At 48.5% G+C, this 21,048-nt stretch overlaps 1 protein-coding gene across 1 annotated transcript in view; it reads left to right on the forward strand.

Moving 5' to 3' along the window:
* LOC119436417 (sterol carrier protein 2) overlaps positions 1–21,048 on the forward strand; it is an 81,867-nt gene that overhangs the window by 44,693 nt on the left and 16,126 nt on the right. The window lies entirely within an intron of this gene.

A 21,048-nucleotide genomic window follows, 5' to 3' on the forward strand; every position in this document is an offset into this window, starting at 1 on the left:
GGGCCCGTTTTTACGTTGGGCGGCCCGCCCGAGCCCGATCAAAACTTTTATGGCGAGACCCGGGCCCGGCCCGGGCCCGGAAATATTCTACGTTACCCGCCCGGCCCGGCCCGCCACCCCTTTACCTTAGGCCCGAGCCCGGCCCGAGCCCGACTCGAAACCGGCCCGAACCCGGCCCGAGACCGAAAAATAATGTTTTTCAGAGTTGAGACGCCCGAGAATAACTCGCTGCACGTTACATGCACACCACCAGAAAGCCCGAGCCCGGCCCGGGCCCGCGTCAAAAAGCCCGAGCCCGGCCCGGGCCCGGGTCAAAAAGCACACGCCGAGCCCGGCCCGAGCCCGTGAAAAAACTGTTCTACCCGGCCCGGCCGGGCCCGGGCTTTCGGGTAAGCCCGAGCCCGTGCAGTGCTCTAGATGTACCACGGTGCCGGGTGGTCAATAGGTCCGGGGCGACGTCCAAGAGATGCAAAAAGGGTTTATTTACAGCATTTACATTTTGAGAGTTTTCAATGTACGAGCACGAAGGAGCGCTGAAGGTCCGCTTTGATGTTATAGTTCAGCGGAAATCCGCTAGGTGGAGATAAGTAATTAAAGGGAAACTGACTAGCCGCCTGGTTAGCTCAGATGGTAGAGCGGCTGCCCCGGAAAGGCGGTGGTCCCGGGTTCGAGTCCCGGACCAGGACGAAGTTTTCTTGAACTGCGAGGCTTTCTTTCGAGGAACCCGGTTGGGTTTACATTGTAGCAAACTGCTACATTTGGGTGGATGTCTCAGTTTCCCTTTAGGTCCGCTTTAAGCACTTCACTTTCCCCCTTTCTCTCGTCGGAGGCATCCTCTGTTGTTCTTCTCGGCCAACCACAGCCGTCAAATTTTGGCCCCTTGCAAAATTTATGGGGTTTTCCATGGCGATCAGCTTGACAGTGCTACAGAGACGAGCCTTCGATCGTGGTAAATATCGTTTCCACGAAGGGCGGCGTTGTCGTCGTCTTGAAGTGAGCTCTTTTGTTTGACTGTCACAGACCATACCGTGACAGCTAAAAAACGACGTGGCCGTTTAACGACGCACGAGACCGATCACACAGAATTCGTCAAGCCCATCAGCTCTGAGTGTCGAACAGCCGAAGATATACGAAACATAATTGCTTGTCCATTAGTCTCAGGTGACGCAGATCTAGTCGCCAACTCCCTGGCCTTGCAAAAACGAAGGGGCATGAATGGCATTTCATCGCTACGAAGAACGACGGCGTGAGCAGAAGCGGGAATGGGCGCGAAGGCGGCGGGAGGCTGCTCCTCCCGCCGCCTTCGCGCCCATTCCCGCTCAAGCATCGTTACAGAACCCATGGCCGTCTTACCATGGCGACCACCTTAGTGACAAAATAATAAAGACGGTGGAAACGACATTTCATGTGGTATGTGTCTTTATTTAAATCAATATAGTTTAACACCATATATACAGCTCCACTGGTCATCCACCTTCACAGAGTGGAATGGCAGTGAGGGTTTTTTTTTTTTTTTTTTTTTTTTTTTTTTTTACAAATATTTTCAGTGTGATCAGGGAGATAGGAATTTGTGTTTGGAATAGCAACTGATTTATTTATGTTACTAAGATAAGTATGAACAAATGAATGGTTATGCCGTGAAAGCCATAACGTTCTAACTTAATTTGCTGTATGACTCGCAGTATTAAACAATATATGCTAACATCTAAAAAAATTGCCCAAAACGGTTTTACTGGTAAATGACTATATCGGATAAGGCCAACCCTGCAGAACTGATTTTTTTTACTCAGTAATTGATTGAATACATGTTCATTTAAAGAAGATGGCTGAAGGCCTATTGAGAGAAAGAGGATAGTGGGGATTTGATTATAGCCGGCTTTAACAAGCATCGTCTCATTATCAAATATGCTATAGAAAGCAGTTCAAAAAATTCTTTAGTGGGAGGTGGGTTCTGTGAATGCCAGTGACGCGCCTGGGCAGCGGAGTGAGCGGCGCTGGGCAACCCGGCGACAATCCGGTGATACGACCTCGGCAGGGTGAGGTGGACTTCACCGCAAGGTGAAGATGAAAGCGGGCGTCAAGATGACGAAAACAAATACGAATATATTTACAGGTTATTTACAGTCTCTAGAGTCTTTTCTGATAAACAAGTTCGACCTTCGCGGCCCTAAATAGGGTCCCGTGCGTGGCAGGGACACTCAGTGGGACAGTTCCTGTGGGAGGGTCGTCAAGGAATGGGCGCGGTCCTCCGTCGGTCCGCGGCGCCGATGGACAGCTTCTGCATACAAGTTGCTCATCTCCGCTCGAACCATCAGTGGGGTGATGCTGTTGTTTTGCACAATGACAGTGCAACACAATAAACGTCGTGCCTCTGGTTGCAGAATCGCCCCCGGCATGCGGGCTCGCCATCGCAGGGTCCGGAACACTTGAGTCCATCACGGTAAGAACACCACAGTGCGCGCAGGAGCATGCAGCTCACACGAGCCGTCACACACGAACAACTTCGCGACCATCTGCAAATGTACACCGACGGCTCGGTGTTGCAAGAGGACCGATCACTGAATGCGGCAGCCGTCATTCCTACGCTCCAGTGCCACAAACACCAACGAGAGACGCACCAGGGGCCGCTGACCAGAGCCGAGCTCTGTGGCCTGAGCATGGGCCTTTTCCTGGAGGTGATGCCGGCGCTGACGAAGTGTGAATCTCGCGCGGCGCTAAGCCGTTTCCAGGCGAACGGCCGCGGTCTATAGTGCGCGAGATATATACGCAGCAAATTCGCCGCACTTGCGCAGAGGAGGCTCAGGGTTCGATTGCGAGTCCCAAGCCACAACGGCATGTTCGGCAACGAGCGCACCGACGAGCTTGCGGCAAGCGCCCACCAGCTGCCGCCAGCCGACGTTCCCCTGAACAGCGAAGATATGTGTTCTGCCATCCAACGCGACCATCCTACAGCAGCACCCCGACCCACGCATCGCGCGCGTATAGAGACGCTGCCTGCGATCACCGCGCAGCAACGGCTGCTACGGTTGCACGTCGGGTGCGTGTGGGCCGCTAAACGCACAGGCAACGCCTCACAGTCTCACTGCTACGGACGTGTGCAACAACTGTGGTGAACTGGAGAAACTCGAACGCTTCTTACTGCACAGAAATGTTTCAGGGGACCGCGGGAGGAACTCCTGAGCACGGGCTGCCGGCCGACAGGCGCCGGGCGCTGACCCCGCGGTCCCCCTCGCGCGCGGGCGGCAGATCACAAACACTGCGACTTCCTCGAGCGGTCGGGCCTGTGCTCTACGTGTCCTAACAGTGCCGGTGTGCGGGGCCGGGTGACAACTTATCTCGATGAAGGCGCTCACAAGCGAACTATGGATATTTTACCTAGTCGCTATATTGTACATGTGTAAATATAGTATCCGTTACTCTTTATCCTCTTTCCCTGTCTTCCGGGCATGTCCTGGTAGCGGATGTAACGGGCGTTCAGCGGGAACCTTCGAGCCTCGGAATCCCGATAACCTGGTTGTCGGAATTACATGATCAATTAATGTGGATATAAATGTATGCTGTTACATGCCTTCCGGAATTTAATCTCATTAAAAATCTGTGTGATCTCATGACATTACAGTATTCACAATCCAGTCTATTCAGGGTATTCAAATCACAACATCATGCTCTTCGGTCCAAAAAATTAGAATGCGCTCAGAGCGATGCATATAGACGCAGAATTGTTTTTGTTTAAAAGGCTATAGATCACCATTTGCTACAAAACATGGGCATCTCACTACAAGTATGCATCAAGATCATCATCATGAGGACGAATATGCATTCACAAAACAACATGATATAGGCGACTTCACATATAATGTTACGTCATCACACCTATAGCCGCCGTTCGTTGGGGAACACAGAAGAACTGAATATAGAATGTGGCGTGACTCGGCTGGGAGAAGCAGTGTTTCCGAGGCTAGCAATAATATTGCAAGAAAATGCTCGTATAGCGATAGAAGCGAATGATCAAAGTTTAATATTTTTGTGCAAATGTCACACGTTACAACGGAATTGAGAGCGTAACAGCAAGAGCGAGCTCAACGTTCTTATCCGGTTGAATAGTGTGCCGTTGGATCAACCTATGGCTAACGCATAATCAAGAGATCACTTTGATTTCGGATGTTGACAATGCTTGCTTAAAATGTACCTTGCGCGCAAGAACTTTTTATTTTAAAACCTAAGACAAAGTATTTTCTATATAGAGTGCCTATAGAACGTGGTTTATCACATCAATACGTCATTGAGTCACTGAAATGCCGTTTCTCTGACCAAACCACCACCGCCTCAACAGATATCCTCCGTTTTTATTTTGAGGGAAGTTCTTTAATTTCTTGCTTCTGCAGGTATGGCTTTAGCTTGATAGCCTGATTACGAGCGATCTCAAGGCAGCCCCCGAAGATCATTGTTGCCCTTATCTCAGCCCATGCCTGCAATTTCGTTTGCGTGTCTAGCAATCGTATTCTTAACATCCTAGAAATATGGTAGTTAAGAAATTCAGCGTCAGCAGATCCAACACATCTTTTCTCTATATACGTACGCGCTCAAGTTGAGCTTAGTTATGAGGCCTGCAAGTAGTTTAGCAACTTCCTTTATCGTGCAGTCGGTGCTTTAACGCACATATCCTTCTAATGCTACCTGGGTTCTGTTTCAACAGCAATCGGCAAAAATTGTTCTCGCGTTGTTAATTTCATGCAACTACAGGATCTTGCCAGCAGATGTGAAACAAATCAACGCTGAACATAATCCCTATACAGCGTCGCGGTTTCTTTTCACGTTCCTAACAGGAGCAGAATAAGAAAGCCACACGCCTATCGGGATAAAGTGAACAAACAGTACCATAAACGGGCTGCTTCGCGAGACGGAATAAATGATACCCTAACGGTTCATAGCCGTCAATTGATAAGAGCAGTGAATGTGTGTTTTGCATAAAAAAAACGCACACAATTGTGGACGCATTTGTCCAAACACTTGCATACGCTTATCTAATCAGGGTAGCACCAGAGAACTGTTTAATTCAGGCATCCTGCAAGACGCGCAGCAGTCCGTGAAAACAATGCATGAAGACATATGGCATCACAGGACACAATAAATCGCTGGATAAAACAGGTATTCGTCTTTACTCACAACGTATATGCCAAGTGCGCCTTTTCTGCTGACTTGGTAAATATTAGTATAGCAGGCACAAGCGCATTGCTGATGAGCTCTTTGTTTTTTCTTTGTCTAAAAGCAGCAGTTCTCGTCGTGAGACGCTCATTGCTTATTGTTTCATTAAAAGTGGTGTTATCACATCACTGTTATTGGTATTTCTGTCAATTGAACGAGGAAACGAATTTTGGCTGATTTTCATCCGTTGAACTTGTAGTAATTAATTAAATTAAATTCTGGGGTATTGCGTGCCAAACCACGACATGATACTGAGGCACGCCGTATCGGGAACATCCGGGTTAATTCTAACCACCTCGCGTTGTTTAAGGGGCACCGAAATTAACGTAACACGAGCGTTTTCGTATTCCACCCCATTGGAATGCGGCGGCCGGGGTCGGACCCGCGGCGCCTCGTTCTGAGCGGCGGCGGGTAACTTCAATGCTATATACGTGCAGGCCCGAGACCTAGTTGAACACACGAGACAATAGACGACGACCAAAACAAGGTTGTCCGTCTCCCGCTGTCTATATATCACATGCCTTTCAATCTTCATTGGCGAGTGACTATATATATATATATATATATATATATATATATATATATCTATATAGTTACGTAGAATCTTGTTAAAAATCAGCATGCCACGTCAGCCGCACGCGTGTGCATGCGCGAGGCCGCCAACTGTGGTGCAACTCCTAAGCTCCGTGTTCTTCCAAGCGTGGCCATAGCGAAAGCTTGACTTTCTCTCGATGGCCGAGATTAGTATTCGCGAGCCATTTGTTCCTATACAAATGATCAAATGAACAATAATGAATAGCATTAAGGACAACGGGACATGCCCGGTTGCATACGTGTAGGTCCATTGTCATGTTTACGCAAAGTTCGCGAGGCCTTGTTCGTTCTAGCGCCATTTGAGGAAAACAACGGACGCATTTGCGCGCGCGGTCCTTCACTCGAGCTCTGTCGACGGAAGAAGGAGGCAAAATAAAGGTCCGTCAGCGACGCTGTTGACTTGTCCTCCGAACCAGACACGAAAGGCGCCGACGCTCATGTACTCAAGAGACGTTGCACTTTCCTTCACCGTGGTCTGCAGTGCGGCCGTCAGAGAGGTTTCGGCAAGCTGCATGCGCGCACTCGCATAATAAATTCAAAACACTTTCCTAATTATGTCGCAAAGTGCGTGACATGGCGCTGTTGTCGGCGTAACTTCAGCGCATGTTTCCATACAACCAGTCAACCCGCCGCGGATAGCCCAGTGGCTATGGCGTTGTGCCATAGCCACTCGAGGTCGCGCGCGTTCGACCCCGGCCGTAGTGGCCGCATTCCGATCGGGGCGAAATGCAAGAACGCTCGTGTACCGTGCATTGGGTGCACGTTAAGGAACCCCCAGGTGGTCAAAATTAATCCGGAGCCCCACACCACCACGTGCCTCATAATCAATCGTGGTTTGAAACGCAAAACTCAGAATTTGATGAATTAATATAACCATGTGAAAAGAGACGACATTTCAGATATGTGACAGCGTTCGGGGGAAGTTTCGTTACCTGCTTGCGACGGAAAGCTGTTGAAGAGTTGACCTAAAACTATTCTGCGTTAAAACTGCGGACCTGCACGTACTCAAGCAGAACGTACTGTACTGTGTGTTCTACTTTATTCTTTGAGATTGGTCATCTTGCTCTTTATTTCCTCTTTCTCCCCCTTCTTCCTATCTTCCATGTTTCTGTCTCCTCCTTTCTAAAGAGTAGGCAGGCGTTGTGGCCCTTCTGGTGGCAGTCGCCAGCCTGCTCCTCGCTTTCCCTTTCCTGTCATATGTATATGTTTTCAAACCATAATAATAATAATAATAATAATAATAAATAATATAATATAATAAGCCACTATATAAAATACGGCAACTGTTTCGGTAACCTGCCAGGTATCAACTGCGCGTGCGCGTCATGCTATAGGAGGCATGCGCCTTTCTGCCACCTTGTGGTCGGAAGGGCCACGGCAGCGGCATGGCGCGAACGATTTAACCTAAAATTAAGATAAACAAACGAGAGCGCAATCTGTGTGCCCTACCTTGTCCCTGCCACCCCGCCACAGTATGCAATACCAACTCGCCCAAGAAGCAGCACTCGCAAATTGACGTTGACCTCCTGAAAAAGCGATACCGCGAGCAAGGAAAGTAAGTGGAAATCTAAACTGGATGACAGCAGTATATTCTATAGACACCCCTTCGGAAGTAGCATACTTGCGGGGCGACATTTTGGTTTAGTTTGGCTGAGCCTAATGTGGTAAGCTTGAAATCCATTCCGACTGTACAAACAAGTACATTTGCAAGAGTTTTCTTATATCTGCGTTGTAAGAAATGTTGCACAATTTAGATTGCAATCTGTGTAATTGCACCACGATAATCGCCATCATTTTTGGTGGCATTTCCGCGTTTTGTGGCCCGCTGCTTTCCTTTTAGAACGCCATGGACGCGCTAAACGTTCATAACAGGAAAACACCGGGCACACAGAGTTAAAGAAAATTTCAGCAAGAGCGATTATTGTAGGCGGTGTCCAAATTGTACCCTCACAGGAACGACTCCTTCAGAGTAACGGAAGCAATTATCATGTAGCATATGTCAAAAGGTAGTAACGGTGCACAAGGAAACACTATCCAAGAAGATTATTGAGAAGAATAGAGCTGCTTATTGGGCAGACTGCCCAGGAAGCAAAGCGACACCTATAAACGCGACAACGATGACAGGGAGTATGGCCAGCGATCGTCGAATCGAATGACACTGCATGAGTTCAGCGGCTATTAATACACCCCTCGTCGGGCTCGGCCTGGAGCGTGGCTTCTTCACGGCTTGGAAACAACATGCAAGCATTCTGTTTTAACAGGGTGTTGTCCAACTTCATAGCACTGCTTAAAAGCTGTACATGTGCAGTACGTACAGTTATTGCATGATCTCTGCCACCCCGGCATTTGAGATGTCCAACAGTGCGGCGCACTGCAATCTCGGTGGCCATGGTATTGACACATGGTGCAACTGCTTCTCGTTAGGCAAGTGGAACGCACAATTCATCAGCATTAATAACATACACACATGTACACAGCACACACATCCACCATGCGCACACACCACAGACGCACGCACACATACACACGCACACACTAAGGTGTCTTCAGATTCCTCCTGCCATGCGATTTTTCGCTTATCGCACGCAGCGGGTTTGTACTGCTGATTGGATGCAACAGCAACAAGTTGGCCGGGCACGCGACACATAGCGGTATGACGTGTACGGGGCGAGGTGGTGCGCTCAGAGTACAATGCCGGCTGACATGCTTACACGTGCAATACCAGCAGCCAAGGTGGACGCGCAGGACTGGACTGAAAACATGGACCCGCAGCTAGTAAAAAGGTCACGGAATCACGGAATCGAATACCGCAGCTCGCGAGCACAGCGTTTGCGAACCGCAGTCGCAGAGCCTGTGCGAGGCCACTTTCATTGTATTGCCTCTACGCCACTACACCCTTCACTGGAAGTCGCCACCTCGTTCCACTTCACTGGAACGAGGGCGAACGTCGGCGTTCGCCCTCTTTCGCCCAACGGCCGCAATCCCTTTATGTGAACGCGGGTGGCCTTGTCTCGAGGGTCAGGAGCCCTGTATCACGACACTCAACGACTGTGGTGTACCGCCACGCTGAGAAGTGGGACGGAAGTCCCGAACTTATCACGCGTGAGTAAAATTGTGCACCATATTTGCATTTAATTTGCAAAGTGCAGATATGTTCAAGTCTCGAAGTTGGCTATGTCTTTAGATAGAGGCGTCGAGGTGTGTGAAGTCACCCAGAATCCGGTATATATATATATATATATATATATATATATATATATATATATATATATATATATATATATATATATATTATATTGGAGCTGGGAGTCGTGGTCTATCCGAGTTCGACGTCAAACTGCGGGTCTTGCCTACGCTACCAGTTGTTGGGGTTGAGGACGGACTTGAAGGCAGGAACATGTTCTCATTGAGAACGGAGAGTATTGGGTTTATTTACACTATTTACATCACGAGTATGAGAACGAGACGGTACGTCTAGCTCATCTCAGTGCAGATGGGAGAGCACTCTCGATAGCCCCCAAAGTTCTCTTAAAACCCCTCTGTCCGAGCTGCGGTCCCACCATCCTCCAATCGGAGCGTCGAAAGTCCACGTAGGTTCCGCCTTGAGGGAGAGGTGCGCATACTCCCCCGTCGCCTTTGTTTCCCGAACACCTTCGGAGAAATGCCCTCGGCACACACTGCGCACTGCCCCACAGAAAGGAGGAGACGCTCGTAGGACAGGTGGCCTCGCGCCAAACTTGACGCGTTGGTTGTTCTCGAATGGGCCAGCCATCGAACGGGTTTGGAGAACTGCCTTGGCGGCCAGCTGGTCTGTCGAGCGGCCGTGAGAACGCGTCTACTTTTCCAAGAGTCTCCTCTTCCTATAGTGTCGAGACACGTACTCTTTGTAAGGTGTAGAGACAAGGTGTCGCCGCTGATCTTTTCCGCGGGGACGGCTTTTCAGCCTCCCGAAGCGATTAGTCGCAGGCAATCAGGAGACGCTTCCAAGATCGCTGCACCCGCTGGTCGCCGAACGTAGCAATATATATATATATATATATATATGTATGTGTGTGTGTGTGTGTGTATTATATATATGGTGTGTGTGTTGTGTGTGTGTGTGTGTGTGGTGTGTGTGTGTGTGTGTGTGGTCGCACGTGCGGAGGCAGGTGCTGTCTAAAAACAGTCCATGTCACTGTACAGGTCCGTCATCATCATCAGCCCATATTTATGTCTACTGCAGGACGAAGGCCTCTCCCTGCGATCTCTAATTACCCCTGTCTTGCGCTAGCCGATTCCAGCTTGCGCATCATCACCCACCTAGTTTTCTGCCGTCCTCGACTGCGCTTCCCTTCTCTTGGTATCCATTCTGTAACTCTAATGGTCCACCGGTTATCCATCCTACGCATTACATGGCCTGCCCAGCTCCATTTTTTCCGTTTAATGTCAACTATATAGAATATCGGTTATCCCCGTTTGTTCTCTGATCCACGCCGCTCTCTTCCTGTCTCTTAACGTTAGGCCTAACATTTTTCGTTCCATCGCTCTTTGTGCGTTCCTTAACTTGTTCTCGAGCTTCTTTGTTAACCTCCAAGTTTCTGCCCCATATGTTAGTACCGGTAGAATGCATTGATTCTACACATTTCTTTTCAACAATAGTAGTAAGCTTCCTGTCAGGATTTGGTAATGCCCTCTAGCCCGTTTGTATTCTTCTCTAAATTTCCTTCTCATGATCAGGGTCCCCTGTGAGTAATTTACCTAGATAAACATACTCCTTTACAGACTCTAGAGGCTGACTGGCGATCCTGAATTCTTGTTCCCTTGCCAGGCTACTATTCAACATTATTTTTGTCTTCTGAATATTAATCTTCAACCCCACTAAGGTCCTCAATCATTTGTTGTACTTCGTCTCCATTTTTGCTGAATAGGATGATGTCAACTGCAAACCGAAGGTTTCTGCAGACATTCGCCGTTGATCCTCATTCTTAAGCCTTCCCAGTCTAAGAGCTTGAATAATTCTAAGCATATAGTGAATAGTATTGGAGATTGTGTCTCCTTGCCTGAACCCTTTTTTTTATAGGTAACTTTCTACTTTTCTTGTGGAGAACCAAGGTAGCTGTGGAATCTTTGCAAATATTTGCCCATATATCACGTACGCCTCCTGTACTCCTTGATAACGCAATGCCTCTATGACTGCTGGTATCTCTACTGAATCATCTCTGCGATCATCAGCAATTTCGATGACATAGTAAAAGCAGCGGAAGAATTCTATACTGACCTGTATAGGTCAGTATAGACTTGCCAATAACTTCCAAGAATATTCATCGATCTATGAAGACTGCTTTATGAGATTACTAATTTCATGAGCCAGAGCAGCCAGCTAATTTCATTCGAAGTACTAATGAACAGGATACAGAGGATTCTTCTATAACTAGAGATGAGTTAGAAGGGCTTGCAAGACATGGCTCGGGGAAAAGCTGCTGGAGAAGATTTATTCCATCTTCTCCAGCAGCTTTTCCCGAGCCCTGTCTTGCAAGGTCGATTTAACGAAATATGGAGGAGATATCATGCTTGAAAAGCTTGCGGCCCTTTATACGCAATGCCTCACGACTTCATGTACCAGAGAGCTGGAAGAATGCCGACATTATACTAATCCATAAGAAGGGAGACGTTAAAGAATTGAAGAATTACAGACCCATTAGCTTGCTCTCAGTATTGTATAAAATATTCAGCAAGATAATTTCCAAGAATCAGGGCAACACTTGACTTCAGCCAACCAAGAGAACAGGCTGGCTTCAGGAAGGGATATTCTACGATGGATCACATCCATGTCATCAATCAGGTAATCGAGAAACCTGTGGAGTACAATCAACCTCTCTATATGGCTTTCATAGGTTATGAGAATGCATTTGTACAGGTCCGGTGAACCGCAAACATTTGGAAAAGTATACTGCTGCTCCGCGCGCAGGCTGGCAGGAGGTTCATGGTGCCAAAGTGACGTATTCGTCGCATCACGGTGCTTGGTCAATATCAGAGAGCTAGCTTCTTCGGAGCCGTCGAATTAGTGGCTGCAGCTTGGCCTCAACCTGAGCCACTATGGAATTAGTGGCAGTTCGCGGGTTCGAGCCCGACCGCGGTGGGCGCAGTTCGATCGATGCGAAATGTAAAAGCGCTCGTGTACTTAGGTTTAGATGCACCTAAAGAAACCAAGGTGGTCAAAATTAATCCCCCACTACGGCGTGCCGCATGATTAATCAGATCGTGGTTTTGGCACGTAAAACCCAATATTATGCTTTATTTTTCTTTCTTTATTTCTTTTTTATGAGGGGGGAAGGAGCCTGGGTCATCCATGCCACCTGTCCCAACCTTGACGCTCAACCACCTGCAATTTCTTTTCTTTTAATTGGACGCCCTTCAATGTGATACAAAAGATCATTTCATATAATATTTTTCTAAAAACAAGTTTTTCGCGGCGAAGAGCCCACGTTAACTTTGTCGTAAGCCAAAAAGTCGTTGCCAAAAAACCGGTTCCTTCTTTATAAGAGCAAAACAAATTTTTCTCTGGATGAAGAGATTCATTACGCCAAAAATTGCATTCGTTGATTATTAGCCATTCCTCTATTTTTATGGGCCGATAAAAATGGGGAAAATGTTTTTTTTTTTTTTTTTCCAGAAAGCTGACCGCCAGCAAAAGCTCAAAATTTAGATCAAGTGCTCAGGACGTTTACTGTGCGAAAGAACTGTTTTAAGACGGATATATTGCGCAGTAGTTAACACAGACGACGATGAACTTCCAAAAAGAAAAAAAAAAAGCTTAAGTTTTCGCGAATGTACATCCGCATAGCAAAAATTGAGGCCCTAGTAGAACTATGCCAAATACCGCGTATATTGTATTGCTTTTAAACTGAGAAAGCTTCCTCAAAGTAATTTTTAGTTTACGCGAGATTTTTTTTTTTCTGTCTTTCTTTTTTGAGTGGCATCCTACTGGTCTCGAAATTTGCACCGTGTTTCGTCTTCTCCGCAAAGTCTCTCCGTGGCAAACACGAAGTGCATGGACGGGAGCGTTACTGCACCGATAAAAGGCGCCTTTCAACTGCTTTCAAGTTTATTCCTTCGCCGCCGGAGTGGCTACGAGCCGCTTCAGTCAAGCAGAAGGACTGGATTACATGAATTTACCCGCATGTCGCTGTCTGCCTGCTTGGCGTCAACACGCGGCACCGGCGACACTGATGTGTTCGCTGTATGACTACCTGCGCTAAATGAGTTAGAATTGGGCAGGATGCATAACTTCCAAGAATATTCATCGATCTATGAAGACTGCTTATGAGATTACTAATTTCATGAGCCAACACAATCGTCCAATGTATATGTCATCACAGCTGCGCGTGACAGTCACGCGTCAATGCACCTCTGTGTGCTTACAGAGCCAGGCGCAGAGATGTGCCCATGCCATATAACCATGGACGCGTCAGAAGGTGCTTAGCGCGCACCCTTCAGCGGTCGTGGCTTGTTCCTGGCGATGCGACTTTGCTGCTGCTTCGCCCGACAGTACCCATCTCTGCATTTGGGTTCGCCTCCACCGCCGGACGCGATGCGACGCTTGCGTGCAAAAGCTGACGGGGGTGCCTGATTTCAGGCGCGCCGAAGCCGGCGGCTGCGCGCCCTCACGCCCTTGCAGCTTGCCGTAACGCAAGTGTACTTGCTCCGAGGGACGAGCCTTTACGTCGCGGCGCCCGTAGCGAAAAGACCTTTTTCATCGAGCGAGGAGGAAAGTGCGCGCGGCGAGCCTTTCCTAACACAGGAGCTATCGGAACAAATCGATGGACAGGTACGAACCCTCTTTCTTGGTGAGAGCCAGGGCTTACATACCTGTCACCCACTTTCTGATACAAAACGCTTCGAATATTTCCCTATCGAAAAGGGAAATATTCGCCGGCAGACGAAGAAGTACCACGGCGCTTATGGAGCCAAACTCGCAGAGCGGGCTGACTTAAAAGAAAATGACATTTTCCCAAATGCGACCCTACTACCTCCCGAGTGGCGCTGGCCGTCGTTGGTGGTGACCAGCAAGATGTTTCGGATTCACCAACCAGCCAGAACCGACCGTTAAGGCACTTGAACTGCAGGCCATCCTATTGCCATAGAGAGAGCCTTGTGAAAGGCTGACAGAAAAGGCGGGGAAAATTCCGGAAGACCACAGAAGCAAATGTTCACGGACTCTTTAGATGCCTCTAAAGGCGCTCACGCGGACGCCTATAGACGGGCGGCAGGGCGCATCCCTTCATCGGGACTACGGCACGGGCGTGGGGCACTCGGGCAGCATCGGCAATGGTGCCGCCCAAAGTGCAGCAGGCGAGGTGTTATTTTCCCGCACGTCTCTCCAGGGCCCAGTCCCTCTCATTCCTGTGCGCCTGGACCCGGAGGAGGAGCGCCAGCGACTGCAAGCAAAACGGGAGCTGCTGTAGCTAGCTAATCACTGTAACTTTTTAATTACTGAATTGAGGGCGCAAATTTTGATAGGAAAGTAATACTTGTCGTTTAACCCGATTCAGTTGTTTTCAGTATATGCTATGTGTCGCGAAATTATTTTTCCGCGTATAAGGAAAACCCGCAAAATATGAAGATAGCCGCATGATTACGCGTCCGCGCGCGTGACAAGAGCGGTCCCAGGCGTACTCGCAAAATCAACTCTGCTCAATGCTATTTTATATTTTGCGCGTTTTCCTTATAACGCGGAAAAAATAAACTTCGCGACACATAGCATATACTGAAAACAACTGAATCGGTGTTTAAAAGACAAGTATTACTTTTCTATCAAAATTTGCGCCTTCAATTCAGTAATTAAAAAGTTCGTTAATTATTCGCATCTAATTATCGAAAGTTCAATTATGAAAACAAATAATCCTGGTGCGGTACGTCACTGCTGACAGAATACCATTAGCTTGGCTAACGTTAGCTGGGACATCCTGTACTTCTTAAAGGGCCCCTCACCAGGCCACATAGCAAATTTTGGTTATACGCTGGAAGTTGTTACGTGCCCTAAAAGGAGCGTTCTACCGCAACAATTTTTCACATTAGTTCATTCATAGGAGAGATAGAAATATTTGAAGTGGCGCGAACCAATTTACCCATACCGGAGCCCGAAGATCGCGTGATGAATACGTCATGGGCCCGCCTTCTTTCTCTCTCTCTCACGTTTTGATGAGTGGCGCAATTACGGTGAAGGTCTCGCGCGCGACCCGTTGCGTGTGTATCGTTTCGCGCAGCGGACGATTTTGCGCGCTCTCTACGAGAACGCCTGATCAGGCCACAATCACGCGAGCAGTGAGGCAGGCGTGAGAGGATGAAAGAACATGATTGTGGCGCAGGAACACGGTAGACCATGGCATAGTTTCGTTATCTGCGCGCGCGACTGCACGACGTGCGAACAAGCAGACGAAATGGAAGTACATCTCTCTTGCTACGGTACGAAATACGAAACAAGAACACTCACACATTCGATCTGTGTTTTATTATTTCTCTAAACTTCACTTTGTCTACTGAAGCAACAGATTAAACAAATAACTGATGATGCCTTGAATAAATTCTCGATGTCACGTGTCACTATGAGCCAGTAGCGTACCCAGGATCTCTGCCAGGGGGGGGTTGACAGTTTGCGAATACCATCTAAATAGCACTAATTTCAATTTCTTCACAGGAAATTGGCAAAAAATGCGCTTGTTGTGAGTGTGCAGACGATTGCGCGTCTTACATCTTAGTTGCAGTACTCAAATGCGCAAGAAAAGGGGTTAACAAAGAGGGGGGTTAAGTCGGCCTCAGGGGGGGGGGTTTACAACCCCCCCCCCCCCCGTCGGTGCGCCACTGCTATGAGCGACGTCACAGCACTGCGATGTACGTAGGCGCGGCTGGAGAGCGCGGCGCCCGCGAGGAGAGGGCAAACGGCGTTCGGCTTGAAATTTAAGCTCTATTCCGCGGCGCATAGGGATGTATTAGCAGACACGATCGTTATCGCGCATGGTATGCACTGCGCTTGTGAGCTCAAAATGGCCAGACCTGGTGAGGGGTCCTTTCAGAGGTTCCTTCTGATTTTTCATCACGGAACCGCAAGCGCAGTGGAGTGCCGCACGCATTCCGGGCTGCCTATGCTGGAGCCACCCTCTTTTCCTCTAGCATATGACTGCCGGCTGCTTCACTCGTTCCCGTTCCCACAGGCCGCGAAAAATGGCGCACAACAACGCCTCGAGCAAACACGTCTCGCTGTGCACTTTGTGTACTACGTAGACAAACGCAAGTGGTGCTGCATGTACAGTTAACACCACATAACGACTGCCGTATGCCCTCAACATCACACAATATCATCAATGAAGACTAATAGCACAGAAAGCTTCGCTTACAGCGATTACCACAGTGCCTGGGATCTGCCAGTTTGTTCTCTCTTGCATTCTTGACTTGTCACTACTGGTGGGTGGTTGTCTGTAGGAACCTGGTATTCTACGAAGCATAAAGAAGAGTCAGTGACAAGCAGTGGCGTAGCCAGAAATTTTTTCGGAGGGAATAAGAGAGCGGGGGGGGGGGGGGGGGGAGCTGCGCAGGCCGCTACTGACACAAAAATTTCTGGGAGGACAGGTAACCCGTATCCCACCCCCTGGCTACGCCAGTGGTGAAAAGTCATCAAGAATGTAGGAGAGGTTCCTACAGATCAGCAACAATCAATACGCCACGGTCACGCAGGAACAGCAGAAATCGCCAAGTGTGGGGACGAAGAAGAAAGCCTTCACAGGAAAAACAGGTCGAATGATATATCTCTGAACTCGAGTACAAAGTACCTCCTCGTCAACATTCCTCGCGCACGCGTCTCCCCTCTAGTCCGGCCGTGGTAGTGTTTTAGGTGCGCGCAACCGCCGATATGTTACCGCAACCGCTGATATATACGCCGCAACCACCGATATACCAGAAAAGGCCGAATGGCCCTGTGAATGACCTAACAGTGCCAGTGCGCGGGACGGGTGACAAACTCTCTCGAGGTCAGTCCACGCGAACTTGGATATTCCTTACCTAGTCGCTATATTGTACATATGTAAATAGTCTTCTTTTACTCTATCCTCTTTCCCTGTCTTTACTCCCTTCCTCCTCCATGCTGACCTACGCTAGACAGTTACCGCGGTCAGTAGCAATTTTCCGTCATTTCCCTTATTTCTCTATCTAATATTTAAATAAACAATCAATTACTATTACGAATCCCGTCACGGCCATGGGCACTGACGAACAAAAGGCCACCAGCAAGGTGAGGAATTTCGCGACGAGAGAGCGACTGAGGAAGGCGAAGACAGGGACATTGATGATACCAAGGATACGGGAGTACGAATACCAAGTATACATGATCCCTTTGAGGAATCAAACCCGTTGCATTCTTGACCTGGCACTGACGTAGGAATGTCGCATTGCGACGATGCGCTAAGCGAGATCGTGCCAATATTTTCCAACAGATGCATGACAATCTAGCTGCTAACGTCAACAAGCTGGCGAGTTTTAGATTTTGCGTACGCAAGCGGCTTTGGGTACCCAAAGGACCTTTGCGCACCGAAAGCGCCACACTCTTTGCATTCTTTTGTACAGCTTTATGGGTTCTTTTGTGTACCTTTTAGCGTTCTTCTGTGCGCCCGGCGATTTCGTCCACCAACTTTGGGTACGCAAAATCTAAAATTCCTTACCATCTCCTGGTCCATGGCCCGGAGCTGTCGTCTTTGTCCTGTTGGAAGTGTGACGAATGCAGCGATCCACGTGACGTGCTCACGAGGCCTAAACACAGTGGACGGCGTGATGAAACTACGCTAGGGTGCCACCCTAACTACGCTGCGTGTACACAAAGAATTCCAGATCCTGGAGTCAACGCGCGGCGGCCATTGTGCGTCGATGGGGCTGCGACAACCCACCTTCAACTCTTGTTAAGCTACAGCACGGCGTCGGTATATGAATAAAGTCACCTGCGGTTTGTAGTGCTGACGGATTCTTGTGTTTCTGTGACGCGCGCATCTGAAAGCTTCGAAGGCTCGAGTACTGCCAAGAGAAACCTGCTGACGGCCAGTTCGAGGAACGAGCACCGCGAATCCTTGCGACAGGCCAAAGGGTGGCAACGATTTTCTGCTTGGCAGGTCATCCCACTTCCCGGGCTGTGGAAAAAGGGGGCAAGGTAATCAGTCGCGAAGCGGAGATCGCTGTCGCCACTTATTTTCCGACTTTTTGAGCGTGATGATCCTTTTTTTTTCTTTTTTTTTTTACTTCGATATTCGTCTTAATACATACAGAAACGCATCCTTCAAACTACTTGCTTGCCATCAACGCGCAGAACCGATCGAGGGCTTCCGGTAGTCCGCCTACCAGAAAGACGTCAAAGCGTCCTGAAACCCGGACGTCATGCTCGTCGGCGCAGCAGAACATATGCGAAACCTAGACAAAGACTACAATGCCGCTACGCGATGCAAAGTTCTCAGTAAACGACAGAAAATGCTAGTTTCGTCTGACCACGTTCTCTTATTCCGGAGGACGGTTACAAAGGACCGTATAATAGAAGTAGCCAATTAACCGTGCTACTGCAACCTGTATTAAGCAGCTGCAGAAGTTAATGAGAATCGCATCATCGTTTACATGAATGCGACAGTGTCGCATCGCATTTCTAGCGCATCGCATTCATGCAAACAGCGGTAATGCGCTAGGAAGGCGAGGGTAGATTTACGGGCGCTAGTCGACTCTCTCGCGGAGCATGTAAACGCAGGATCGTCGACTGAGAAGCGGGGGCGGGGGGCGCCTAACAAGACATTCGATGACAACCGTGAAGCTACTGAGAGGCGACGCTACTGAGAGGGAGAACGGAGGCGGGGGTGGTGGTGGTGGAAAACTAACTAACAAGATCTTCGATGACAACCGCGAAGACGCTACCGAGAAGCAAGCGAGAGCCGAGGGGTCTCTCTTTCCACTTTCCTTTCCCCACTCTAGTCATTCATGTGGCGCTATGTTCTCGCGAGAGTTAATGCGCTTCATGAAAACGGCGTCGCATCGCCTTTCCGAAATGCGCTTGGAAATGCGATGCGCCACTGTCGCATTCATGTAAACGGGGCTATATACTTGCGCAAGTTTGTCCGAAACTTCGCATCAGCTACTCTACACTTACAGACATGCTAAAAAAGGATGGAATTTTGAACCGCCTAGGACAGCACCTTCGGAGCCTGCAAGCGCCAGCTGACGTACAGGCTACAGCCCTTCTCTGCGTTTATAAACAAGACGAACACCACCTTCTAGTGTTACCTCCTCACTTGCGCGCCATCGATGACACACCCGGGGGATGTGCACCACACGTGATTGGGAGAGAATTCAAGAATGCACGCGCTCCCCCCCCCCCCCCCCCCCCTCAAATGGAATCCGGGACCCTCGCACCCTGGCCGGGCGCCTCTGACACCAGAGAACACAATAAACAACTTTACAAGGAACGCGCGATTACGCTTCGCCAGCTACATGCAAACGAAATATTACTCTCGCCGTTTCCTTTACAATACAAGTGAACCGAGCGCAAACGTATACACGCTTTACAAGCTTCCCCGGAAAACTTGAGTACCGCTTACACTTTATGGCAAGGTGTAACGTGGATGTAGATCCTTGGGATATAGTGGCACGTGCTACCAAATCCGTTCTCTCAAAATTCCCACGTCAACTTCGTCCTCAATCATTAAAGTATCGTTTCGCTCCCCTCAGCAATGGGGGGAAAATAAAACGCTGCACAGAACGCCCGCGGTGCCCTGCGGACGAGAAGTGGTACAGTGCGGTTTTTTTTTTTTTTTTTTTTTTTTTTTTTTTTTTTTTTTTATGGGGCTTTTCGTGCCCAAACCACGATCTGATTATGAGGCACACCGTAGTGGGGGACTCCGGAAATTTGGACCACCTGGGGTTCTTTACCGTGCACCGAAATCTAAGTTAACGGGTGTTTTCGCATTTCGCCCCCCTCGAAATGCGGCCGCCGTAGCCGGGATTCGATACCGCGACCTCGCTCAGCAGCCCAACACCAAGCCCTGAGCAACCACGGCGGGTCGTGCGGATTTCGTCAGAAATGTGCATCAGAGAGCGCTTTTGCAGTTCTTGAGCACACCTACTCACCCACTACAATGTCCATTAAAAGAACTAATACGTGTTACATGGTTAGTCAATGGCGCGATCAGACCGGAATAACATATATATATATATATATATATATATATATATATATATATATATATATATATATATATATGTTCAATAGCCTGGCAAGGGAACAAAAATTCAGGATCGCCAGTCAGCCTCTAGAGTCTGTAAAGGAATATGTTTATCTAGGTCAATTACTCACAGGGGACCCTGATCATGAGAAAGAATTTACAGAAGAATAAAATTGGGTTGGAGTGCATACGGCAGGCATTGCCAAATCCTGACTGGGAGCTTACCACTGTCGTTGAAAAGAAAGTGTACAATCATTGCATTCTACCGGTGCTAACATATGGGGCAGAAACTTGGAGGTTAACAAAAGCTCCAGACATTAAGGACCGCACAAAGAGCGATGGAACGAAAAATCTTAGGAGTAACGTTAAGAGACAGGAAGAGAGCGGTCGGTCAGAGAACAAACTGGGGTAGACGGTATTCTAGTTGACATTAAGCGGAAGAAATGGATCTGGGCAGGCCATGTAATCCGCAGGATGGATAACCGGTGGACCATTAGGGTTACAGAATGGATACCAAGAGAAGGGAAGCGCAGTCGAGGACGGCAGAAAGTCAGGTGGGATGATGAGGTTAGGAAATTCGCAGGCGCAAGTTGGAATACGCTAGCGCAAGACAGGGGTAATTGGAGATCGCAGGGAGAGGTCTTCGTCCTGCAGTGGACATAAATATGGGCTGATGATGATGATACATATATATGTTCCACCCACTGTCACATAGCACCATTTACGACGCCAGTGCTGGTGCTCGATCACAAGCTAAAGCGATATACAATGAAGGAGAGTCCGCGTGGTCTGCATTCCACCGAGATGAGCTGTTTGAAAAAGCATTCGACTTCAGCCTATTGTAAATATGTAAATAGTTATCCTTTATTCATTTCTCTCTGTAATTACTCCAATCCCCTCTCCACCATCCACTGCTGACGTACCAGCATTGTGCTAGACAGTTACCGCGGTCACTAGTAACCCCCCCCCCCCCCTTCCTTTTCCTTTATTTATATATCCATTTATAAAAATAAACCAATTACTTCTACTA

Source organism: Dermacentor silvarum, chromosome 1 (assembly GCF_013339745.2).
Source record: "Dermacentor silvarum isolate Dsil-2018 chromosome 1, BIME_Dsil_1.4, whole genome shotgun sequence".
NCBI lineage: Eukaryota > Metazoa > Arthropoda > Arachnida > Ixodida > Ixodidae > Dermacentor > Dermacentor silvarum.